Source organism: Chamaea fasciata, unplaced genomic scaffold (genome assembly GCF_029207755.1).
Source record: "Chamaea fasciata isolate MVZ Bird 193981 ecotype frontalis unplaced genomic scaffold, bChaFas1.0.hap1 SCAF_1, whole genome shotgun sequence".
Lineage (NCBI taxonomy): Eukaryota > Metazoa > Chordata > Aves > Passeriformes > Sylviidae > Chamaea > Chamaea fasciata.
Genome location: NW_027094086.1, coordinates 14,317,005 through 14,344,638, shown reverse-complemented (window position 1 = coordinate 14,344,638; position 27,634 = coordinate 14,317,005). Strand labels below are relative to the sequence as shown.

The 27,634-nt window shown below is 43.1% G+C and overlaps 1 protein-coding gene across 1 annotated transcript in view; it reads right to left on the bottom strand.

The window, feature by feature from the left end:
- EXT1 (exostosin glycosyltransferase 1) overlaps positions 1-27,634 on the bottom strand; it is a 182,832-nt gene that overhangs the window by 46,213 nt on the left and 108,985 nt on the right.

The window sequence follows — 27,634 nt, the reverse complement described above, 5'->3', positions numbered from 1 at the left end:
AGACTTGGAGCAGGGTTCTGGAGCATCCTCATGTAGCACAGACATCTTTTATATACTGTTTAAGAGACTATAAAATGCAGTAAACCAAAATATAATGCTTGGCATCTGAAACAAGACTTTTTACCTTAGAAAGGAACAATTCTGTGTAGGATTAGAGGGTCATTTTGGACAAGCAGCTTAAGGCTGTTACAGAAGAGCAAATGAATACTTAGACACATCAACCACGTACAGACAGAGAAGAAATTGTCCCTTTGTACCTGGAATCAGTGAGGCAGACACCAGAAAATACGCTGCGCTAACATCTCCACATTTTAGAGAGATGGTGAATAATTGAAGACAGAGAAAAGGGACAGAGAAGTTATTTAAAGGACTGTAGTAAATACCCTTCTGAGAGAGACTGAAAGACCTCAGCTTGTTCAGCTTATCAGTGAGAAGAGGAAGAAGTGGCTTGATTACAGCACATAAGTGGCTCTACAGGGAGAAAAATAAAATGAAGCAAGAGTTCTTCAACCTGCCGAAAAAGGGCATAACAAGAATCAAGAGGTGGAAGTCAAAAGTGAAACAAATATCAATAAAAATCTACAGGAATGCCCAGCACTGAAGGTATTTTAAACACTGACCAAACTGCCAGGAGAGATGGTGGCTCCTCTATTAAGTGATCTCTTGAAATCGGAAGGAAGTGCCTAGCCAGAGGACACACTGTAACTCATCCCGCTTTACTGGATGCAGCACGGGGTAAAGCGGGTGACACAGAACGGGCTGTGCAGGAGATCAGACAGAGTAATCTCCTGGTCCATCTGGCCTTCCATTTTCTGTAAAAGCTACTAGTATCTGGTGCTTTTTCACAGTCCTGTGCACAAAACCTCTACCTCCGATATTCCATCATGTAAATTTCACCCAACTACATTAGTACTGAAATGCCTGGGGGTATCTTCTGATAAGCAGCCCAGGCACTACTTAGATCGCTTTACTGTAGGTGCAACAGATTCTCTAAGACTCAATAGCAACAGCTTACCCCTCATAACAAAAAACCTTCAGGATTTTTCTGCTTCAGACCAACACATTCATCTTACTCAAGAATTATTCATCTGATGGACAGAGAGTTGAAAACGTAACTATTTCTTTTTGAACGGAGATCAATATTGTATTTCTATAGATCTCAACTGGTTCTATTCCTATAAAACTCTCCACAAGACTTTTCCACAGGGATGATCATCCCAAATAAAGTATCAAGGTTGATTATCATTTCGGCAAACTTAAGAGAGGCAGGGAAGAAGGGGGGAACCTCCAAACCATTAAATTATTATGCTTAGATGGAAATTTTAAAATGATCTTGTTTTAATGGATTACTGAAGCCCTCCCGAGTTCATCTGCAGATGCTGAAAGCATGAATGGATAAAACTGGAAGCCTAGGGATTAGCAAAGTCATTAACACAATCACATTTTCCCTATGTGGAATATTTTCTTTTCTCCTCCCTCTGCCTTTCAAAGGTTTATGATCTCTGTCTAGTAATGCAGCCATTTCTTACACAAAACTTACCAAGGCCTTTGTAATTTAGCTGGGAACATCAGTGTTCATCATCTTTTGCACTGAGATGTCTTGTTTAAAACTAGTTTCTCGTCACAAATTAGTATTCTGCTGTGAGAGGTTTGCAGAAATAAAGAATGAGAAATATGTTTGAAGGCAGCTCCTTCCATCTTCTGCAACTCCACGTTAGTTTGTGTTCAGAGAGGAGAGAGGTCTGAGCACTGCAGTCCCATCTCTCAAATACATTTTTTTTTGGTTTATACCTTCCTCTGCTTTCAGCTTTCTTGCTCTGCTGAATAAGTACATCTCTGGCAGAAACCTGACCACGCATAGAGATGTGCAGTTTGTGTTTTGCCCACACCACGGCATCTCAGGCTGGCTGTGGTTTCACAGGTGTCTCCCAGCTCTCAGCCAGCACAGAAAGCAGCCTCTTAGCTCCTTCTCCTTCAGCCTGACAGGTCTGGCATGGTTCTGTGGTGACCTTTTCCATGGAGTTTTGAAGGATAACATAATTGCTGCCTCAGCAGATTCCCCCAGAAATTCATGAGAGAGCTTTCAGCTCCAGTTTTGTGAGGAATCTGGAAAAAATTAAGCCTTTAAAGTGACACACGACCTTACTGTCTGTCCCAGTGCTGCCACAAATGTCAAAAGCCTCAGAAAACACTGCTTGAATCAGATATTTGACAAAAGTCCCATAGAGAAGTTACAGCAGATGATATTAACCCATTACTCTGTGAATTCTATCATAGCTGGTATTTTTTGGGTCGCTCCTCAAACCCCAGACTCCTGACAAATGCACAAATTCATTTTGCCCATGGAACCAGCACACTGTGCATTCACATGAGTGCTGCAGGGAAATGTCCATGGGCATCTTCTGTAGTTGTTTATACTCACCACAGCTGCAGACCAGCAGTCTCTTAGCCTCAGGTCTTAATGCATCAAGACTCTTATAATTTTCAGGAAGATAACTACTCCACATGTGCTACACGTGGAGGGAAGGACAGCTCTGGCTGGGCTGGAAGATCCACTGTTCCACAGCACCCCAGGTATGGATGGTGGTGTAGTGCTGCTTTCCCAGTGATACAAACCAGATCCCACAAAAAGTGGGAACCTGTCTCACCCTATCTTGGTAGCCCTACTGCACAGGAGAAGAAAGAAGTGCCGAGGCCAGAAGGGAGCAGGCTCAGGAGACAGCCAGATGCTGCATAGGAGCAGGAGCTCCCTGCCTGCCAAATGAGAGCTGGGCTCTGGGGTTAATGAGGAGTGAAGGGCCAAGCGCCCAGCAGAGACATCCCCACAGGCTGCCTGGGACCCGGCAGTGGCTGGGTCTCCAAAGGATAGGACAGCAGCCTGCTGGCATGATTCAGCCACACGAGGTTCTTACCCACACACTGCAGCCATGCTGCCCTCAGGGGCCAGCCCAGATGCTCTCATAAATTAGTGCATCGAGGTCACCACAGCCAGGTTTTTGCACATCCCAGTCTACAACAACCCTTTTAAAAGCTGTGCTTTTTTCCTGAAGGCATGTGGCTCCTGACAGCAGTCCCAGGCCAAGGACGCACGGTGACTATGCCCAGCAGCCCCATAGACTCCTTTGGTGCCTCCTGCCCAGAGCCACGGTGCAGCTGTGGACGTCCCCTGCAACCTCAGCCCTGGGGCTTCACCCTCCGGAGTTGAAAAGATCTGGCTGTAGTTTTCACACATGGACAGCAACAAGGCTTTTACTTTGTTCTGTCTGCTGCCTAGAAAAACACAGCAAGGTCAAAGAAAGAACATGACTCGAAGGTTCTTCCAGCAGCATCAGGGTCTTGGTGCCTAACAGAGGTTACTCCAGCAGGAAAAGCGCTTCTGCCTCTGACGTCTGTATTGTGACCCCGAACAGCCGGCACCGGGCGAGTTTGTGCGTAGCCCGAGGACTGTTTGTAAAATGATCGATGACGCACGCAAATGGCCTCTTGTTTGTCACACTGTACCCTGCAAATATTGCTTTCAACGATGAGGCTTTTGCCAAATGGTTCTGAACACACCCAAAACGGAATCCTGGAGATAAAACTGCAAAAACAAAGTAATGGGATCACCGGCTGTCTTCCAAGAGAGCCTGATCAATGTCCTCTGGTTCGGGCTTAGACTGCAGCACTGTTTTGGCAGAGCTGAAAAGTGGATGCAAGTGGCACCAGCTACCCACCTCTGCTGCTCTTAGGACCAGCACAGGTTGCAGGGAGCTGTTGAACTGCTTTTAAGCTGAAAATCCTCTCCTACTCAGCTTCTGGACCAACTTGAGCCCTTAAAATTTGAATTTCCTCCATTTCCAAAGAAGATTTACTCAGAATTTGTTTTTGAAGGGGTCTAAGTCAAAAATGAATACACAAGCGTGTATTTTTTTAAGCAGAATCTCTACTTTTACCAATCAGTAAAAATAAATCAGTGGTTACCATATCATTGTACTAAGTCTACCCCCAAACTGAGTAAAATTGAATTTGTGCCTCTCTAAAAACCAGGTGCAAAAGGCTTGTAAGAGGAAGGTAGGGTAATTATTCTCCATCCGAGCCCTCTCCTGAGGTCAGGTGGATGATGTTGGCCAGATTCTGCTCTCAGTTACTCTGGTGTGAATCTCAGTGGAGTTGCTCTGGATTTACACCGATGTAGCTGAGAAAAAAACCTGCCCTGTCAGTTTTCCTTCTTCGGTGACTGTTCTTCTAAATCCTGGGCTCCATCTTAGACCTGCTTCTTCTTATGAGTTGCCTGACTTCACCATGATGCCAGCTGGCATCTCTCTGCTGATCTGCCAGTGTTTAGTTCAGAGGATTTCCAGACTGCTTCACGGATACTCCTAGAAAAAAAACCAGCTCAAGAGGTACCTTGCATATTTTGAGTGCAGTCATTCAGCAAACAGGTCCAAATGGCTCTGCCTCTGCCCCAGAAAAAATCAGCAGCACCAAGGAAATTGGAGTTTAATGTTCTGCATTTAAAGCCGATAGATTTTAATCTTTGGCACTTGCGAAAGGCTGTTTTTCACAAAACTGAGTGATAAAACCCTACAAGAAACACTCATCCCCAAACTATCTGTGTGGCTTTTGCACACATCTGTTTCTCTCCTGTCCTCAAGAGATGTCTAAAATCTAATTAACCAATTAATTTGCAAATATATTCTAATTTATTCAAGACAGATTTTCTTAGTGTTAAATTATCTGACAGTGAACCATACGCTGTACACAGGAACAGGACTTCATTAAAATACCAAAGGTTACACAAATGGAATAAAAATTATATTAGTACTACAGTCGGCACATACTTATATCCCCTAATGAGAAAATGTGTTTGTATTTCCCTATTTCTAATTTGTTTTTGCATGTTTGGTGCAAACCTGCAGTTAATACATCTGCTACATAACTACTACACCTAGTGTGGAAACATGAATATCCTGAGAGGTTTCCATGTCTGTTTAACTTGCAGCAGAATTTAAATACACAAATAATCTACCATCAGCACTGGTAAAACTCTTCTCCCAGCCCAAGCAATGCCACAGCTCTTTTGTTACTGTGAATTACATCCATGCCCCGATCAGCTGCACTTCTCCCACCTCCCTCTGAAGGAAGCACCTTGGCTGAGAAATCTCAAATTCTAATTGACAGCACTTGAGCAAAGTGAGTCTAGAGGAAAAGGCTGATGCCTTGCTCTTGATTATTGTGTTGAACTGCTTTTTCTTTTTTCTCCCCTTGCAAACTCAGGGCCTGTGTGGGTACAAGTTCCAACAGCTGGTTTCAATTCTGCCAGCTACTGGAGAGATCGTATCATACACCATTGCATGGCATCAGTCACAGCTCCACTCGACCTCCTTGAAAGCACAGGAGATGCACTGCTGTGCTCACTAACAGCCACCCAACAACAAACACCACGACAAAAAACTCTTCCCTATTTATTAGCTCTCCAAGAATTTTATTATACAGTGTTAGCACAAACAAAAATACTTTGTCAGTATACAATGGGCACAAAATTACTTCTTGAAAACATTAATACCAAACAGCTGGGTTTTTTGCTTGACAAGCAACTTGGTATTTTTATTATAGTTCATTACATTCCAGTTGTGACCCAGTCAAGTAAGACCAAGCTACAGTTCTTCTGGGTGTACCTAAGGGACTGCTCATCCACTGAAAGACCCTCTAACTATATCTGTAATTCATCAAAAAAATCCCAGGACTTCTCCCATCATACAACAGGTCAGTGGCTGAGCTAGAACAGCAGGCAGATCCCTTGGCACCACAAAGCCTGGACTGTCAAGATGCACCCAAGCCTGTTTTCATGCCACTGGGGCTATGTGCTCTCAGCAGGCTCTGTAAATCAAGCACTGCTCATGGCTGCAGGCACCAGAGCATCAGGAATCCATCAGTGGCAGCACTCAGCCCCTGGGAAATGGGCTGAGGGCAGCATGGGACTGGCAACTCCCATGGGGTTTGACAGCTGAGTGGGATGGTCTCAGCATGAACTGAGACTGCTGGCTGCATTCCTCTTAATTAAAGAAAAGGAGTAAGTGCAGACAGCTTTTCTGGGGGTGAGTGAATTAGGTTGGAAGACCAGCAAAGCTGGAGAAGAACGACACCCCTCTCTTGGGGCACAATATCAGCTTTAAAATTACACTTTTCACATTTTTCTTCACTTATTTTTAGCAGCAGTATTTAAGGCAAGTACATAAGGAGGCAGAAGTGCCCTATCTGCCCCTACTTCCTTATACTTAATTTTTAAAGTGTTTTCTTTGAGTGTGCAGTGACCTGGAGGAGAGGACAACCTGCAAAATAACTGACTCTGCAGGTGACCAGATGTATATCAAGATGTATAGCAACTGTCAGAAGGGCAAGAAAAACATGAAAGCAATGGGATGAAGGAAAAGGACCATTCGAACTCAGTGGTAGGTTATGAATGGCACTGCTCAGGAAGCCACCAATGCTTCCACAATAGAATCTGGTCTGGGTCCAAGTATGGCTAATGAGAAGGAGCAGAAACAGTTTCCCAAAATGAAGCAAGTGTTTGAGGATGAGAGCAGAGCCAGTTCAGTGTGGAATGCAGAACAACAAGAAGTACAAAGCAGAGATACTCAGCATTCCCATTTGTTTTTAGCTGTACAATAAGAACAAACAATAAAGAAAAAAGATGGATTTAAAGCACTAAAAAGGTTGTTGGGTTTTTTGTGCCTTTTTTTTTTGCCCCCCCCCCCCCCCCCTCCATAGTTTATAATTAAGACATGGAACTAATTGTCTTTAAATAAAATTCAGGCCAAGAACTTCAGGGGGATCAGTGAAAAAACATGACTATCATGGCTACATTATATTTCACATAGAATGAGTGAGGGATGCTTAAATTAAGTCTGTGGCATACCTTGGACTGGAGGTGTGGGGGAAGCCAAACTTTGCAGGAACTATTTTATAGTCACCCTTGGGGACAGTAAGGCCTTCCTCACTAGTACTGACTACAGCCAGAGGCTGGAGGAGGCTGCCTACAGATGTCAGCGGGCAAGGAGACAGCCCCAACAGGAGAAGCAAAAGAACCCTCTCCCACACCTGCAGGAGAAGGAAGGCTATGGGGAGGAACAGATGGAAAACAAGTTGCAGGAGACTGAGAAGCAGTGACAGTTTGAAACTAGTTCTAATTCCTATTTGTAGTCATTTCCTTCACAGCTGCAGGTGAAGCCTGCAGAAAGCAAACGCACAGAGTACAGGGTCAGGAGCACAAGGGGAGGCTTTGGGAGTGAGGATAGTGAACTATTTGAATTTCCTATTGTGGCCCATTATGTCAGGACGACTGTCTGCATGGCTTGACATAGCTGATTATTCCTTCAAAAAGCTTTCAAATTAATTTCTTTTTTGCTCATATCCAAATCAAAGAATTATGCAGTGCAGCTCTTTATTTGCAGTGGCCAGAGTTACCTACAACCACTGAGGTCTGAAAGCAAAGCTCTTGTGATTGTGCAAACAAATCACTGAAATCTCCTCATAAATGCTCTCAATTACTGCCAGCCTTTGCCCTGCAGCCCTGTCTGCTGGAGCTCCTGCTGACCAAAGATGACATGCTGACTGTCACACAGCACAGCCCCATGAGCAGTGGGGAGCACGGTGCTCCTGCTGGCTGCCTTGTGATTCAATGTGGTTGTTAATGTACATGGGTGCAATCTCATTCTCTTAAGCAAAATAGATCAAATTCATTACATGGATCATTTGATTTCATTAAATACCTGAGAATCCTTGCTACTCATGTTGCTCCCAAGCCTTTTCCAACCTCAGCCTGTGGTTGAAGACCTTTGAACCCTTGAATAACTGGAAACTGCCTCCTTTGCCCCACTTTAAAGCTTTCTTGTCCTATAAGCTATTCATATTTACATACTTGGCTATAATGTACCCCATCAAAACTGCAATCAGACATTTCTCTGCTTAGTTTTTAATCATCTACAGACTCATCCACTATTGACCAAACATGCAAAGATTGTGAAACTTTAAAAAGGTTGGTCAGCACCAAATCCTATTTTAGTGCCATCTTAAGCTATGTGATGGTGCATCCTCCCTCCCTCTCCTGTGACCTAAGAAATGCTTTCTAGGCTTTGGCCTTGATGAACAGTACCTGAGCTGGGCTCCTCGACCTTATCAGAAACACTGTCTGCTCCCAGGGGCAAGTGGTCTCTAACAAGCTCTTAGTTTCTAATAAACAGCCGTGGGAACTTATTTTTGCTGCCTGAGTAACAGTGCAAGTGGAACAACATTTTTGCTATCAAACTTTCAAAGAAAGTCAGTGACCCAAATTGTGGCCACTTTGGAAAATTACCACCACTAAAGCCAATTTCTCTTGTGACCCTGTAAACAGCAGCCCTTTGAGCTCTCCTGGACCACAGGGGCAGTGACCAGCACCACCCTCTGAGTGAGACTCCTCTCAGAGTTAGTGAACTCTCAAGATCGCTACACTTGGAGAACCACTGCTAAAAGCCGAAAATGAAGCCCGGGCTGATACCCCCACTCCTCAAGGCTCAATACTTTGCCTGTCAAGAAGATACAAAAGCATTTGATGTGAGTACTTCGCTGAACTCGGGGGGAATTTTTCACAGGTATATACTTTGTACATACTTCTTTGGCACTGTTTGAGTGTGAATGGAAATATGCTCTAGCAAATATACTATGAATGTTGCTATCTTAGATTCTTAGGTATGTTAAATTAATAAGTAACTTAGGCCTAACTGTGAGTTACTGTAGTGCTTTTAGCAATTTCAGTAGAATCTATTCTTAAATGTTTAAATTAGACTTTCAATTAAGTGTTGTGAAATTTCAGTGCTGCTAGAACCTTTAGGCTTAAACCATGGGTCAAGTCTTGGGCTAAATTCGGCAAGGGGGTCCACTCCAAACCTTGTGAATCAACACAGGGTTATCCTTGCCCTTTCCCATGGTTACCCTTTTTCCGTCCCCAGTCTCCATGAAGATAATTTTAGGTTGAAGATAATTTTAGGTTGATTTAGTTTTAGACATTGATTTTAGATTTTAGTACGATTTTTCTCTGTGTGCTTTAACCATCTAGTAAATAGCACAGTGAACCTTATCAATGAACTTTGTCACATTTTCACTTTTACACTAACCCTGCTTTTGCCAATACATTTGCCAGTGATTCTTTGAGAAACCAAAAATACTCGCTCGCAACAAGCTAATCAAGTGTAGTCAATATCATCTGCTTTAATGTCAACCACTGTAAAATATTACAGTGTCCCAATACAGAGAATTTCAGGAGCAGACCACAATTGCTTCTACATTTTTGCTACAAAGCAGATGACACTTTTTGGTTGCCCAAGCAGGGCCTAATAACTGACAATACATATTATATGCATACGGCTTTTGGCTCGCCTCTGAAATAGCAGTTCACACTCTCAGATCTTCCTAAGAAGCTTTAGCTTATTTAAGACTCGCTCAATATTTTCATTTTTAGCTGTTCAGAGAGGAAAATAAGGTGGGAAGAAGTCTGAAATTGTCGCAACACCAAAGGGCATTGACTATAAGCACACATCTGTGACTTAAAGCCAAGTGACAGTCTATAATTGAATTGTCTGGGGCTGCCTATGGTTCACTTACTGAATTCAGACATCCTGTATGGGGGTCAAAAGACATTTTTACTTATTCATAGGGAAGGCAGGAGGGGAGCCTTGGCACTCCAGGTACCTCTGGCACTGAGGAACTCTACACATGTGTCTTGACTTCTACATCAGCTTCACTGGAGCAGCAGCTAAACGTCATCATGTCAAACAGAGGCGAACATGCGCCCATCGCATGGGACTTCCCACTGGAGAAGAGAACACAATTCCTCGTAAAAAACTGCTCAAGTCTCTCTAGACAAGGTCTTGACGAAGCTGAGAGGGCAGAGATATTTTCCAAGCCCTTGCCTCCGTACCCTCCTTTTCTCCAGGGCCTATCGCAGAATCATAAAATCATCACAGTTGGAAGAGATGTTCAAGATCATCCAGTCCAACCATCAACCCAGCACTACCACTGAAACCCCTAAAACACTAAACCACATCATCCAGCACCAAATCCAGATACCTCTTAAACACCTCCAGGGATGGTGACTCCATGACTTCCTTGAGTAACCTATTGCAGTGCCTGACCACCACAAATTATTTTTTCCTAATATCTAACCTGAACCTCCTCTGTCTCAGCTTAAGGCCACTTCCTCTTGTCCTCTCACTGTAGGCATTGCAGAAGTCCTGTGTGGCTCTCAAGATGGCATTCTGGAAAGAAGCACAGCTTCTTCTTCGGCCGACCTTGGATATATCAACAGATTAAAACCAAACAGCTGTGAAAAAGCACCCAGGTGGACCCATGCCACCATCCCAGCACAGGGCTGCACAAGGCTGGGGCAGTCACACCAGCCCAGGGTCCCAGCAACACAGCGCTCACAGTGCTGTTTACAACAGCCTCCAGACCCAAGGGGTGAATGAAGCATGCGGTGGAAGGACTGCTAACACCTCCACTGCAGGCAGCTGATGCTCCAGCCCTGACCCCAGCCTCTCCATCAGGGCCATCATTTGGACATCTGTCTATGGAAAATAAAGATCTGAGGGTACAAAAGCACTTGACACCAAGGAGCTAGCACAGTGTGTTAATCTGCACTGCCACAATGTCTCAATCACCAGCCCCTGCCAGCTCATGTCTCTGCTTCTTGGGAGTCAAAGAAAAGAAGCACGATGGTTACCACACGTTTTACCCAGCAAGCATGCAGCCCGACACTTTGGATATTTCTACAACATTTACAGGCAGAACTGCAGACATACAGAAACCCTTCTGTATATGTCCTGGAATGACTTTTGCATGCTTTGCCATGTGGGATTTTAAGAATACCCTGCTGTCCATCTTGTTTGCCCTACAAGTGAGCTAACAGCACACAGGTATATTAGGAGGGATTAGCTCTCTTGTACCAATTTGTAGGTAGGGAGAATCGACATACACAGGCTCACACCCACAGTATTTTAACAGACAGTATTTTAACTACAGCACTTCTCTTGTATTTTTTCAGTTACGGACACTCCACTTTTGCCCAGTTTGGATCTTTTGACTCATTGTACTAAACCTGGGGCCATCCAGCTGAACCAGCAGGCATTTCCTGGTGTAATGAAGGGTGCAGAATTAATGGGGGGTTTGATGCTGGGACTTTTGGGATGGCATTTAATAGTTTGATTCTCCGCTCTCTCAGTAAAGACCTAAGGAGAGGAAGGAAAATACCAAGTTCTAAGTGGATAAACCTTGAGCGTTACAGAGTTGTCCACATTGCAGCAAAACTATGCCTGTTAGTGAGAAAAAATAATTAGAAGCCAAATCTGCATTAAAACATTTTTGCACGATTTTGCTCTTCAAGTGTAAAACTGTTCCCGTGGTCTATTTTTAGGTATCTTACATTCAAGAGATCAGAGAAAGTCTTGGTTCCATTTCTCAGTGGCAAGTTTTTGCAGTAAAGGGGACTGGATCCAGGATAATGATGACAGCAGAGGGAATGGGTGAAGATAGCTGTCCCTGGAAATAAAAAAGTTTGGCTAAAGCCAGTGCAGGGGTGATAAGGGACATGCGTAGCTCAGCTGATTCAGCAGCCAAAGTGCCCCTCGTACGCCACAGCTCCTTTGTGCCTTATTATTACTTTCATAATAATTTCACATACGTTGGATAGTTTACATACTTTGGATAGTTTATTATGTATCTAAAGTACTGCTCATCAGCTTCATTCACAGACAGTAAATGTGAATGTCTCAGCACTGATCCTTTTGACCTGGTTTTATTGAGTCAAGCATCATACGCTCAAACCAAAGCCCAGAGCAGGGTCAGGGATACCCCAGCACAGAGAGAGGATGCTCACATCCCTATGGCACTGCAAGGAGGGGAGAGCAGAGGATGAGGAGAAGGGAACAACAAAGCTGCAGAGAGTGGAGAGACTTTAGTGGAGAAAGGGATGATGACAGTAGCCACTCCTCTTGTGAAGCTAGTAGATTTTCTTGCATTAGACCCTTGGTAGCAAATACTTGATTTTATTTTGGTTTTAAATTGCTTTTGAACAGACTACAAGGTTATGTTCCAGGAGAGCCTCAGCACCCTGGATTCAGTTTTCAGGCTGATGCCAAAACTCTGAGGTTTTGTTTTCTCACAAGCATGTTTTGTGACTCCCCCTTTGTCCAGCCATTCGTATCACCTGAATGCATCTTTGGGAGGAAATTATGCTTGCACCAGAAACAGCTTCTGCGTCATCCGATATATGTTTACCCTTTCACATGGAGGGGAAGTCTCCTAATCCTAAATCTTCCAACCCACGCAAGAACACATCTTTAACCCTTCAGATTCACCTCCAGCATATTTCTACACACCAAGGGGCAAAAAATAGCCCCCTTGACCTCAGAGACATGCTCTTCAGTGCCCGGCCAACTGCACTTCGCTTGCAACTGGATGGTTCTTGGGAGACATGGCATTTCACACTGTTGGAGAGCCAAAAGAAGGCTGCTTGAACAACAACTTACTGCTTTTTTGCTTGGCACCAACTAAAAAGAAATGACAATAGGAAGGAAAATTCTAGAGATGGAAATCTCATCTGGGACTTCTCCCTTCCTCCTTGGCATGGTGGTGAGCAGCAGGCAGCAGAGCTGAACCATGCAGCATCTCTTCATCCAGGCCGGGGGATGGCAAGCTCCCATGATAACTACTGAGATGTGATGCCTCCCAACACTGTGCAAATCCAGGTATGAGGGACTCATTTCCACACAGCTGGTCAAAGGATGAGAGAACATAATTTCCTATTTGTCTGCTTGATTGACACAATGAGATTCAAAGGCCTGATCCTGAGAACCACTTGCAACACGCAGCAAAGGCAATGTTTCCAATTACATCTCCCTAAGAGGAGAACACAAGCAAGGCTGAAAGTTATACATGCATTTAATTCCCAACAAAATAAATATGCGAACACTGCCCAATGCAGTCCTGCATATCTGGCCTGGAGTGTTTATTCAGTTCTGGTATATGGCCACTGAGAGCACTAGAAAGGGGTTGCATCACTCTAGATCCCCAGAGAAAGGAAGTCATCATGAGCATTTGCAGCACAGTCCCAAGCTGCCTCTTGGCCTGTTGCTGTCACTCACTTCAACATCACATCTGCCTTGAACTCGTAATTTTGGTATTTTAGCACACAAAGAGGTGAGGGAGAAAGGGTGTGAACCAACACAGCGCTGAAAAATGAACCGAAGTAGCACTTTAATTCATGCTGACATGGTCCACTGCAAGTAACAAGGAAACTTTTTATTTATTTGGTCTTTGGCAGACAAGTAAATTGGACACCAAGGGCTCCTGTTTCAGGCAGGGACCCCAGAACTAGTCTGACAGTACCTGACAGCCACGAGCAGTGGTACGAGACAGTTCTGCATAAGCAGGAGTCTTGTGTCCTCCACCATGCCCATTTTGCATCACTAGGGAAGTAGGTGGGCCAGACAGTAGTGAAAATTGTCCCCTTGATCTGACATCACCTGGTTAGGACTTTGCATCTTGTCCAGTTTCAGACTGAGTGCTGCTAATTATTTAGGCTTCAGAGCTCCCAGATTAACACGGAAGATGCAGTCACTGCTGCACACCAGCAGCCCTCTCTGCAAGACCAGCCCAGTGCGATCTCAGGGAGCCGCCTCGCAAGTGCACAGCCAAGTGTCTGGCTCCAGGCTCCAGGCAATAACCAGCAGCAGGCACAGGGCATGTCACTGCATTCATGCAATGTTTATGGTTATTCTCGGAGTAAATAAGAGGCTCTGTCATGTCACCAATCATTTCAAGCAGCAGCTCCCAATGATTTGAGCCATTTTCCCGATAAAGATAAGGACATCATGCAACTCAAGAGCAGAAGTAATGAATGTCTGATGGACCAGAGCAAATCCTGGCCCAAGCTAGTTTTTAAATCAGCCAATTTTTGAAAGGTTATTTGGCAGGGTTGGCTGTGTGTTCAGAGACCTGGGCTTTATTCTACCGTGATGATGAACTCTGGTTTTGAACTTTCTGTGCTTTAAGCCACTGCCCATTACCATTCATAACACTATGGATTTTAAAACACTGCCAGAAAATAAACATGTATTTCAAGGTGGTGACTATAAAACAAAAAGCAAGAGAGGGGGAAGGTTGTGTAAATGGCAGCTGTGCTCATTGGCTAAGCCCTGTTAGGAGCTGGATGAATACCTGCTTGGTTTGGCACCTCCATGGCCAACAACCTGCACTGCACAGCAACATTCCCCAGTAAAAGAGCTGAACCACCAATGCTCATCCAAAATATCAGGGAGACAGAGCAGGATTTGGTTCCTGCAGTGCAGAGGGTGTAGACCAAACACAAGGGAGGTGTAATGACGTGTCCTGGGCCACAAGTCAGTCAAAAGGTTTTGACCATTTTGACACGATGGGCTGCAGCTCAGGAATGTTCTACTGGTTTCACGAGGACAAGTTTTGGCTCGCTGCTTAAACCACTTTCCTTCTCATCATTTCTGCCTTGGTGATACCTGAACCACTCAGCTTGGGAGGGCAAAAATGTGCAATGGGGAGCAAAGACTGCAAAGGAGTAATTTTTCTTCCAGAAATATGTTTTTCTCTTATTTTGTATTAAACTTGAAAACAGTATCTCAGTAGCCTTCTGTGTACTTGAATAGAGGTTAATAAATTACTCTGCTTGAAAAACGTCCATATGTTTCAGACAGTGAGCTTCTGCTGGGAAGTTTCTTTAAAATCTGTTTTCACACTGAGAGAATAAAACCAACTGTTTTTCAACTTCTCTCCCCTGCCCCCCATGGCAACACCTCTCAGACACTGAATAAAGACCCAAAACCAATCATGGGCCCAGGTTGACTTTGGGTGAATACCTTGAGGCAGCGGATGCATTTCTGTGCCCAGGAGAGGGACACCAGAGAGGTCCAAGCACCTTGTCCCACCCTTGCTGCCCACTCCTGGCAAGTCCACCCACTTTCTCCTGCTGTACTCTGGATGTGGTTACAATGATGAACGTCCCTGGGATGAAGTGAAGGAAATGTGCCTTACATTCACTAAAATGGGTTCCACAGTTGAAAGAAAAAATGCTTTAAACTGAGGATAACATCTTCATTAAAGCTGATTATGACAAAAACACAAATCCTTCCCTAATTAATTTCTTCTCAGCAGGCACTACCCACTCACTGAAATCAGTATTTTTAGTAAAACATTTAAAATTTTTTGATGCAAAATCAAATACTTGTTATTTTTGGTTTTAATATTTTTGGTGGTTGAAGAAGTGTGGATTACTGGTAGCATCTTGATTTAAAAATGAAGTTTAAAATCAAAGCAAGAGCTTAAAATCCAAATGGGGCCAATTCTTCTTTCATTTCCTGTTTTTTTTCCATTTGAATTTTATCTCTGCCTCAGACTCTTCACATATTTTCATTATTTCATAATCATATTTTCCCTCTAAAAATAAGTCTCTTGTTACTGGAAGAACATCCTCAAAATCACCAGAGAGATACTGCCGAACACTACTGGAAAAATAATTATCCTGACTATGTAAGGCACCGTCAAGAAGTGTCAAGGTGAAACTCCTCATGAAAAGAACTAAAGATTTAGGGAATTTGCCTACTAAATAAGATAGAAAACAGTATTTTTTGCTACTTTTTCTCTGAATCTTTCAGTTATCCTAGGTGTTGGTAGTACCACGCCTTTGCAAAATACTGTGAGGCTTCAACAACACTTTCAACAGAAGTTGTCATTTCTAAAACGAGGAGCCAGTTTTCTCAGTTGTCTCTCTTTAAGGACTGAGGAGCCTTTTAAGAGAATTATATACTGAATCTCATGCACAAAGCCTGTGACTTATGTACAAACCATCCCAGACCAAACAGGAGATACTGTTACTAATAAACTGTAAATAAAGGGGAAGTGGCTTTTTCGATTTCCCAATTAAGCAAGATAATACTTCCATCAATTATGTTTTTATGTGACATATTCCCAATATGGGTGTAATAAATGGTATTATGCCTCCTGTTAACAACTCAAAGAAAATCCATTTAATTGTCCCTGCCCTTGCACAGAACACCACCAGTCTTCTGTAAACCATTCCCTAACTCATACACAACTGGTATATTTCTGGAAGCCTAGCTCAGCTTTACATAACATTACTCACTAATTAGCAACTTCTGAACACCAATCTGATGCCACTTCTCTGCTCAGAGAATACTGGTCCCTCCAAAGCAAAGGCAGGATTATCCCAGCCTCATGGAAGTCTCAGGGAAGGCAGTGCCTTTGCAGTTCCTGTGCCAATGGACAGAGGTGCATGGGGCTCCTGTGAATGGGAGTCATAGGGTCTTGGCTGGTTTCCCCCTGGGAAAGTCCCAGTGCAGGGCAGAGGCAGGTGAGAGAGGGCTGGTGAAGATCACCCTTTGGTGGGCTGTGATGGTGGTTTGGTAAAACAGCAGAAAACCCGAAGTGCTGCTGCTGAAGGGCTACAGCAGGATCCAGGTAGCTCATGCACCATAACTGAATCAATGCAGGTGAATGGAATGGTAAGTAAAAAAACCCTGCCCCAACTCAACCACAAAGCTGACCTGCAGAGGAGAAAAACTTAAAGTGAAGCCTGCCAGCTCCTCTAGAGGGCAAACAAGGAGAAAGGTCTGTCCATTTGTGGCTACAACCTCCATCCAGGCCATCATCATCCTTCACTGTGTTTCAGGGCATTAAACAGAAACATTCTTCATGTATTTTTCCCAAAGCTGTTTGTCTCCTGGCCACCTGTTCTGATTAGTGTAAGCAACGTGCTTTATGTACTCAGTGCTTAGCAGGTATTTGCAGGAGGCTCCCCACATGTCACAAAACACTTTATCCCTAAATTTCATATCCCTATTTCATTTAGATTGCTGCTTTGCATCAAAGCACACCACGGCTGGCAGCAGCAACCTCATCCATCTCCCCCATGTGGGCTCTGAGCATGCTGGCTAAATATGCTCACAGGTCTGATGATTATACCTCTATTTCAGTGCAGTATGAAATGACTGAATATCCCAGTTAGGACCCCAAATCTTTGAAAAAAATCTCTTTAAATTTTTCAGAAGCCAGGTGTTTATGTATTCTGGCCAGCAACTTTTTGGATGCTTTGCTGAATGGCTGTACCTCAGGCCAGCAGCAGCAACGCATCCCAGTCCTCAGGTTGAGTCTCTCAAGGGAACAGATGGTCACCAGCGGTCAGCTTGTACACAGCCTTCACTGAAAGGTCATGGATACTGCTTAGGAGGATGCTCAGGCCTGCTTTCAGACCTCACGGTTGTCATCTCCACAGCTACAAACCCATGAAACATGAAGGGACGAAATTTTGGTAGTTTCTCCATTCTTCTCCAATGGTGATCTCTGTAGACCAAATGCAATGGGAGCTGGGACCATGCTGGAGGCTGTGTTGTTTGACTGCAGACACCTCTTCAACAACAACACCACAAGTGCCCGATACTTGAAGTCCAGTGAGTGACTGTTTTCCCCCACATGGAATACACCGTGCTGGGCTTATGGAAAACAAGCTAACATGTACCTGTTTTTCATTTTAATTTCAATTGGGTGGGAGGTGAGAAAACATCTCAAAAGCAGAGCCAAACAAAGGTCAGCACCAACTTCTATTCCTCAAAGCTTTGTAAAGTGGTAAAAAAGAGAAGAAAAATCTATTATTTCTAAGGCAGGTTGCTTCTCCTAATTAGTGAGTCAGCTCTGTTAACAAAGATTACAACAGGGCATGAAAGCAGTGCTGAAGATGGGAGTATTTATGCAGGTCAGTGGGGGTTTTCCTAAACATTTTGATTACAACTTTAACTGCACTAAAACACATGCAAAAACCCTATCATTAAATTTAAACAGCCTGATGATATGTGGTACCAGACTAAGAGAACTGCAAATAAATTGCTGTAATCTGCCATACTGTCACTTAGTCCTGCTCCTCAGCCACCATAATTGACTAATAGGATAATAAAGTGGCAGCTATGAATCTGAAGGCTCAACTCCATTGTTTGAACACCCTTAAGGAGAAAATATTCCATGTCAAGAAGATGAAGTAGCCTAATCACAATCATCTCCCCCAGTTCAACTTATTTAAACACTCATCTGGACTCCAGGATTACTCTGTATAAAATGTGATGCCATCCTGGTCTTCCAGGGTGACAAGTGTCCAGGCAATGCCCTTGTTCCAGAGTGCCACCAGCATGCCCTGCTGCCCTTTGCCAAGCAAGCCTGTGAAGCTGTAGCAAGAAGCACCCCCTCTGGCCAAAGAGCTAAGTGAGGGACCTCGAGTTTGTGCAGCCAGGCTTTGTCTCAACCAGGGAAAAAGCCCTTTTACTCCACAGGGACACTTTCACCTGATTCTGTGACCACAGCAGCAGCAGCTATCCCATTCTGCACAGGGGTTACTACTGGGGAGCCAAACCTTACACCCACTTAAGTAGATCTGCCACCTGAAAATGCTTCTGCTGAGCTAGGACATGCTATATTGATGCCTGAGACAGATTAGGAGCATCCACTCTTTGGTGCTGTTTACAGAAGACTATTTGAGGGGCTAAGAGCGGACAAATTCTTTTTCAAGCAGAGCAGAGGCCAATCTGGATTAAAGAAATTGCCTTTTTGTTATCACAGCACTCCAACCCATCCTGTAGTCATCCTACAACTGGAATCAAAACTCAGACAGAGACCTCCCACTATGTGAGAGTATAAATGCAGGAGAGCTGGACCATGGGAAACATCCTCACCAGTACTCAAAATCCTTAGAGACAAGTCATGGGGTAAGATAAGCGGATGTGATATGGCCACATGGGCACCAGAACAACCCCTCACACCACCCAAGTCTTACAAAGAGCTAAACTACTTCCTGGTGTAAATAGAAAGCCAGTGATGAGAAATGAATAAGCAAACTGACCTCCAGGATAGAGAAGTATCTGTATTTTTGCAGCCAAACATGCTCTTCAACGCAGCTTGGTGCAGGACGGAAGGCTGGAATTGCTGCCAGCCCTCCATCTCCCACAGCTTCCCTCCCTGCTGCTCCAGCCTGCATGCCAGACAAGCACTTTATTGCTTTTTTCCCTGCCCTTTGCCTTTCTCAGACATCAACAACTCATTTTGTCTCTTCCTTATGGGGAATAAAAAGGAGCAGCAGGGTAGCACTGCCGTGCTCTCTGCAGCAGGGCTCCCCACAGCCAGTCAGCCGCTGCCAACGCTACATTTCACCCTGAACCCACGTCACTCCAACCATCACCAGCCCGGCTAAGAAAACACAATGGAAAACTCTCCACTCATTTCACAGGATTTGTTTTTAAAATCTGAGACACTGGTGCCAGTCTTGGGAATCAGTCTCACAGCTCCCCATTACTACCCACTCCTTGCCCTCAGCAGCCATAGGGCTCCTGCTGCGACCGAGGGCATTATTTCTCCATGGAGAGCATCCGTCTTGCTCCAGATCCTTCAGAAAAAGCACATTTTGCAGCACTGCTGGAGGAGAGGAGAGCCTTGCTCCATCAGGGCACCTCCAGACTATCAAAGAAAGACAGTGTCTGCAAAGGGGTGGACCTTCAGAAAAAGGAAAAAAAACCTGGCAAGCCTCAAAGAAGCAACGTCGGTCCATGATCAACAGGGAGAGAGACAAACACAGTCAACAGAAAAAAACAGCCAGAAATAGGATTCCAGAATCAAAGATGAGATTGCTCTGGAAGCACCCAGGGCTAAAAATCAGGATTAGAAACTACTAAGGGTGTTTTTTTCTCAATTTAAGGACTTAGTTCCCCTTATTTAAGAATAAGGATTAACTCTTAATTTGAGCCAGAGCCTTTAACCCTACCTAACAACAGTGCTGGAAAGGACTGCTGTTTATCCGTGATTCAGTCTGTTTACAGCACGGCATGTTAAAGCAATTAAGGGTCCTTAAAGATAAAATACTTCTGCACAGAACACTATTAGGTCTATTTGAGCATGCAGTGTCAGCAAGCAAATCTTTGTATCTTTGACTCAGTGCTCTGAGAAAGTCTGAGCCTGGGTAATAACTTTTGTTTAATAATGCAAATTATAGAAAATAATGAGAACATTTGCATGCTTCCTTGACAAAGAGGGGCATTTCAAAGTCTCAGGGACCAGCCTAGGCAATAGGAAATGTTCTTGTTCTCATGTGTCAAACTGCTTTGCTTTTCCTCTTTCCTGCTGACCAAAGGGTTTTATGCTGGAAATGCTAATCACGCTCACATTTGCCATAGTTCACCCTCTTGTTCTTGTCTACAGAAACCTGCAATTCAACCAAATCACCATCAACCATGGTATTCACCAGAGTGCATCTATATGCCTACACATGCTTTACCCAGGAACTCCTCTGCACATCCACATGCATGAATCATAGCAGAATTCAAGGCAAGGGGCAAATACAGAAACCTCCAAAGTGTTAAGCTAAAGAAGATGAATCCTCTCGTTTTTCTCTCTGCTGCCAAGTTCTCAGCTTTACATTCCCATTCAATTATCAGATTAAAAAGCTTGGTTTCCACAAAGTTTGAAATTGAGCTTATTTGAGAGTCACAAGATTAGATGCCAAGGGTGCCTTCCACTGAGGCAACAGGCACTGCCTGAACAGGCTAAACAGTCATTACGAAAACTTGAAAACAAAGATGCAAAATATTTTTCAAGGCCTGGACAGGAATGTAAACAAATGCACTAATAATATGCAAGTAGAGATTTAGGGGCCCTAAACAGTCCAAGAACACTGCTCTGGACTAGCACAAGCCACCTGAGAAAGCCCTTTCAACTAATACATGGGTATGCTGGTCTTGGCTGAGGTAGAGGCAATTTTCTTCACAGTGGCTGGTACGAGGCTGTGTTTTGGATTTGTGCTGAACACAAAAGTTGGTAATACAGAGATGCTTTTGTTATTGCTGTGTAGGGCTTACAGAGCCAAGGCCTTTTCCGCTTTTTGTACTGCCATCCTGGTAGGGAAGTTGGGGGTGCCTGGGAGGTTGGGAGGAGAGACAGACAGGACAGGTGATCCAAACTAATTAAAGGCATATTCCAGACCTAACATGACATCATGCTTAGGATATAAAGCTGGGAGAAGAAGGGAGACATTTCGAATAATGGCATTTGTCTTGCCAAGTCACCATTATGCATGATGGGACACTGCTCTCCTGGAGATGGCTGAACACCTGCCAGCCCATGAGAAGCAGTGAATTAATTCCTTGTTTTCCTTTGTTAGCACGTGTGGTTTTTTCTTTCCCTAATAAACTGTCTTTATCTCAACCCACAAATTTTCTAGCTTTTACCCTTCCAATTCAGTCCCCAATCCCACTGGTGGGGGAGTGAGCAAGTGGCTGCCTGAGGCTTGGCTGTTGCCTGGGGTTAAACCGCAACAATGGGAAAATCAAGGTGGAAGATGCACCTTGATAAAATCCAGCATAAGGTTTCCTACTACCATAACCCACACACAACACCCACACACCACAAAGATGTCATCTAGTACTCATTGAAATTTGCCCCCGAAAAATTTCTAATAAGCTTGAACTGGTACTAATCCCTCTCCTGCTCTCCTGAGCAGCTCAAGCTATGCCCAAATGCAGATGTTTGCTATCTTTCCAGGCTTCCCAGGGTCTTCTCCCCCAGCCTCCAGGTGCTGCTCCAAAAGAGTGCAGACATCCACTGCATCCTGAACTAAATATGCCAGGCCTGGGCAGATGCCTTTGATACATTTTGTCTGCTTGTGGTGCCTGGATCCCGCTCCTGGGGTCCACATGGAAGCAAGGCTGTGCAGGAGCCCTCAAACCCAGCTGTGCTCTGGCTGTCCAAAGGTAACAACTCCGCTGTGACTGACACACAATGCCCTCATTAAAGCAGCATGGGCTCTGAGAAATCTTCCTTTTCAACTCTACCTGTGGAAACCAGAATGCTGATGGGATGCTGAATACCTGGAGGAGATATAAATCTGTAATTGTTTTCAAGCCCCAACACCCCACTAATGTCTCAGGATTTACTTATACTTCTTGTACACAAAAAGATCCCTGAAAGAATTACTATTTGTTTTTTAACAATCTTGCTGTATTACTCCCCATGACTCTTCTGACAAGGTAGGATGTGAAGGTTTTCAAAAATGCTGTTGAAAAACTTAAAATTTCATTTGTAAATGAAAAAGAAACAACAACGTGTAAAAATAAAGACTCCAGTTTTTCCATTTCACCTATGCTATTTATTTACAATAAAAAGCTCTGCATTACCTACTAACTCTGTTTGTATTACAGAGCAGAAAAAATTAATGAATAGCACTTTCTAGACCTAAAATAATGACAGTGATCAGCTCAGAAGACAGTGTAGGAAATGATTTCCAGGCAAAGTTCTGATTTGCTTTGTTACACAGGCGGAAAAACACAGAAAACCTAAAACTGTATAACATTTTTCCTAATCTACACTAAACTTTCTGCTGGATAATAGGGTCATTGAAATGATCCTAAAATATCTTTCGAATGAGAGGTCACTTGCCTGTACATAGAGCTATCTGGATGCATTTATGCTGATGTAATATACTCTCTCTCAGTACAGAGGAAAGGTTGCATTCAGGGAAAGCACTTACCAAGATTAAATTTAAATTTCTGAAATTGTCGAAAAGTGCTTTTTATGAAGAACTGCAGAAGCCACAGTCACATTTAGAAATACTGCAAAAAGCACTTTCTGAAACAGGCTTTACCACTGAACCTTACAGAGCTGGGAAATCCACAAAGCGACTAATTTACAGTTTTTAAAGAAATGTGGGGATGTCTATGTGATTAAAAACAATATCAAAATTAATTTGGAATAGGACTTAAATGAGAGGTTCACAGACTGAACTACACACTTAGATACATCTCAGCCTCAAGACCTTTACATACATGTATATATGCTTGTATCTTAGCAAGAACCAAGCATCTTTACAGTTATTATGCAGGTCTCAACACAGCAAAAATACATTTCATATATGTGAGGTTGCACTTTTACATTAGAAATGTGTGGATGTTATACACTGGGGACACACATGCAAGAAATTCCGGAGACTGAAGAAAGAAAGGTTCCAAAGTTATATGAACCACAGCTTTCTCTTAACACAAAAGACCAAAAAATAAAACAATTTCAGCAAGGCTGAGCAGCCATCTCTGCTGTTTCAAGAATTTGCACTTTGAACTAGAACCAAATCTTGCCAAGCCTGATAAACCAACAGCCCTAAAGGACTGAAGGCATTAAGAACTCTCCTCCTCTTTCCTTCAACACATACATCTGAGATGAGGGTTACATTTTCATTTTGGATACAGGGGAAATTTATACCGACAGCAGCATTCATCAATGAAAAAAAATGCACTCTCAAGCTTAGGAGTGAAGTTAGATTTTGCAGACGACATTAGCAATGTCATTTGCCAAATGGGTTGTTGTCACTCAAAATTTCTGACCACATGAAGAGAGTTACTGGATAAATTAATCCTTCCTGGTCTGTGCTCTGAAATATCAACAATTTGTCTGAGTTACATTCTGCACTGAACCTTTTCTGGTGTCCTATGAGAAATGAGTCTGGTATGTTTAGTCCAGTTGCCAGAGAGCTAATACTTCTGCACCATAAAAATTATAACCTCAGTTATTGTTTCCCTTGCTGTCAATTCTCAGCAGAGACCTCAAACACGGAATGTGCCTCAAACCAGAAATGACTAAATGGTGGAAACAGCTAATTTTCAATTGCAGGGAGAACTGCTGTTGCCATCAACAGACTCAAGATTTTGCTTCTTTCAAGAGGAGGAATCCCAAGCTCAAGTTGAAAGAAAGGCTGAAGGCGCTTACTGTACTGCCGCTGTTCTGGGACTTCATAGCTTCCTAGAAATGTCAATAATTATCTATTATTGAAAAGAAGCTAAAAGACGTGGCTTAAAAGCATTCTCATTTTGATTAATTTCTGCCACTTGTAGGCAGTTGCTCATTAAACATTTAGACTAGAAATAGGTAATTTTTTGGAGATTACTATTACATTTGCAGAGGCCTAGCAAACAAGGTGCTGCATCATTTTCAACTGTCACACTTTTTCACTAGAATTTTTTTCAAAAAGTGTAAAAAATTTGTGTACCAATTTGGTTCACTGAGATACCTTTATTCTTTTCCTGATTTCTTAACGCAATAGTTTCCTGTGTCATTTTAAGAAATACATCGTTTCAGTGCCAAAGCCAACAGTAACAAACAAAAAGACCAAGTCGGTGTATTTCTTTCTATGCATTATGTGTGTGTGTGAGTATATATATATATATTTTTTTTTTTCTGAAGAATACAGCAAAGCATTCTCATCAGATTGCTCCCCTTGGCTTTAAAAAAACATTATTCCCCAAATGTTCTTCCGTGGCCCAATTTTATTTACCTTGATGAATATTCTACAAAAGGTGGTATTTTTTTCCTTTTCCCTCAAGGCAGAAAAGAATCAAAGAAACTAAAGAACAAGAAGAGCTCCCCTCCTGACTCACAATAAAAGCTCACCATTCCCACAGGCTTTCCTACTTGCAAAGAGCATCCTGCTCTTTCCACCCTGCATGATTGTCTCTCTTCATCTTCAGTAAGGATTCAACACTGACCTCCAGTATTAATTGGTGGACAGCAACATATCAACAGAATGTAAAAATAAAGCAGGGTATTCCTAAGAGAGAAGATGAAAATTAAAATTCTCTGCATCCTGCACAAGACTGAAAATACTGTTGGTCATTGTAGGAAAAATTAACACTCCACCGACCCTCATAACTATAGTACTGATAACTATGGAGCAGAAGACACATGAAGATTGAGCCCAACTGATTTAACCGCTCTACTGTCTCCAACATGGCATGGAGCTGAGAAGTCAGACCCTAAACCTCTGCCATTAATTCCAAACAAAAATTCCTTTTCTGTTACAGAAATAATGGCTGATCCATACTCAGAGAAAATAAAGTCGGCAGGTTTAGTTAATCCTCCAAGGTCATGGAAAGTCAGCAGCTGGGCAAGAACCAGCTGGTGGAACCCAAGCCTCTCCCCACTCCCAGTCTGATGCTGTTTTATACTACAATGACACAGACTGTGAGATTCAGAAGGCTGAAAATTACTAGTTTTGGGATGTGTCTCCCTTTTATACTATTTTTACACAGACCAATCTGATTGGTGAAACAAAGGCAAACCTCTTCAATCAAATTGGTCAGACCAGAGGGACATCAAGAAGTCCCTCCTAGGAAAAAGAATGAATAATATAGATATAGTTACAAAAATACTTCTCCTGTTTACAAAAAATTCCCTAAGAAAAAAATTTCAAAAAACCAAAACACCTCATGCACGGAACCAAGGCTACACCAGTCAACAAGGAATTCACTTACTCTGGTGAGAAAACACAGGGCTAGAAAGTCTGTTCTCTCAAAGCCAGCAAGTCATAACATATTTGTCTTCCTTTCTCCCTGACCTGAGAAAAACAAAAATACGTATTTTGGATGCTTTCCTCCTTGCAAGCTCATTATCATGGCTGCAAAAGAGGAAAAGTAGGGAGAAGAAAATCCATCTCAAAAACAGTATTATAGATAAAGGCAATCTTTAACTATTTAAAGACTGGAAGCAGTTGATGCTGTTCTGTAAAACAGGGCAGAAACTCCTAAATACTGCTGCTGAAGGGTTGCAGTGGGATCCGGGCAGCTCAAAAGTTAAATACAGGTCATTATTTGAACAGTCAACCCCAGAATGACTTGAAAACCTACATACATGGATGTATGATGCTGTCTAAAAAAACTCTGGAAAAGCTCTTGGCAAAGGGTGATTCCCTTGTCTCTTATTTCTGCCCGTCTAAAAGAATGAGACAAAAAATAGCTGCCTCCCTGCAAACAAGTGCTGCTGGGATTGCTGGAAACAGCCAGCGACCAGAGGTTAATTTTTTATTAATTAGAGCACAAAGCATCCTGGCTTGTCCCTCATTAGGCATCTCCAGGCAGTTTGGCTTGGCTAAGCAGAGAGCCAAGGGAAGCAACAGGCACCCTGCGACAAGGCTGTCGTGGAGATAGTTGATCACTCCTGCTCCAGGAAGTTTCTTCAACCAGGACATGATAAATTTGATCAACAGTAGCTTCTCAGCCTGCATAAAAGCAATCCCAGTGCATTGTTCACTTTGTTGTCTGACAAGGCTCCTGAAATCTGAGCCTGCAGCAACAAATCCCATCCATTTCAGCCAGGCTGGTTTTATTTTTAATAGGTGGGGAGGGAGAAAGCACCAGGGAAGGCAGGCAGGGAAAACCACCAGGAAAACAAGCAAAGAGAAGAAAGAATGAGAGTGGGTGTTGCAGATTCATACATTTAAATATAACTGTATTATGTTTGATCCACCAGAGATCAGGGTCTCAGTTTGAAGATTAGAAAGAGCCAACACTGTGGACATGAACCTGGTGGGGCAGGTGTACTTTGAAATAAATAGCACCAGGAGTGACCAAACTTTACTATGTTTTTCTTTATTGCAAAACAGACTCCCAGCATGGAAAACTTAAACCCCTCTAGATCATCCCCACATCCTGGGAAGTCAGCTGAATGTGTCCAGATGTGACTGATAAAAGAATATACAGTGCCTGCATGTACATTGCTGTGTATCCTTTCCCTACGATATGCTGCAGATAAGGAATGCTGCTTCCCCCAGGATGAGTTGAGGGGAGGTGTGAGTATGTCTGTCCCCATGCGCATGTTCACATAACAGAGTTTCTTCTTTTTTCGTTTCTTCTTCTCATTTTTTGTTTCTTGCTCTCCTGGGAAGACAGCTCAGACAGTGTCTGGCCTTACCCACAGATAAAGCTCCTTGTTCTTGTCAAAAGCAGTGCTGGGAGAATGGGAGCACAGGCAGCACAGTATTTTAACTCTTCCTCATAGAAACGGATAAAGACTGGCAGCAGAGCATTAGCGCTGGCACAGGTTACATACAACTCACCAATATTATCTACATCTTTCCAAATCAGCTGGTATTTTATTTGTCAGCCAAAACATTCTTATTTGCAGTTCTTAACAGAAGACTATCAAATGATACTTGCAACATGGCAAGACATCATATCAAATTAAGGAGAGTTTAAAAATTGAAATTAATCACCAATTTTAAGTGGACTCTTCAGCAAGCCCAGTGTTAATATGTACTGCTGTTTTTGCCAGGTACAGGCGGTTTCAGTCCTCAGCCATCCTTTTCAATTACCGTGTTTTAGATTCAGCTGCTCTGCATCTGCCTGAAGATCAAAGCACGCTTTTCAAAAAAATTACAAAACCCCAAATTAAGTAAATAAATGCATAAGCCGAGGTTGGAACTATCTAAGAAATATACCCCAGAGTGAAGTTAATCATCAGTAAAATTAGAAATAAAGCTGATTTCTAGATTCAGATTTCTTTTAAATGAGAAATATTTTCAAAGTTGTGGGGAAGCTGAGCCATTGGGATGCAAAATCAAATATCTAACTCTTTAAATGACATTAAAGGGTAACTTTATCCATCAGAACCCGTAACTGTTCAAGTATTTTCAGAAAATTCACTGAAAACTCATCAGTATGCCTTTTATATGCTATACTGTAGCCCAATATGGAGGCAATAGCCATAGGTACTACATTTGCAT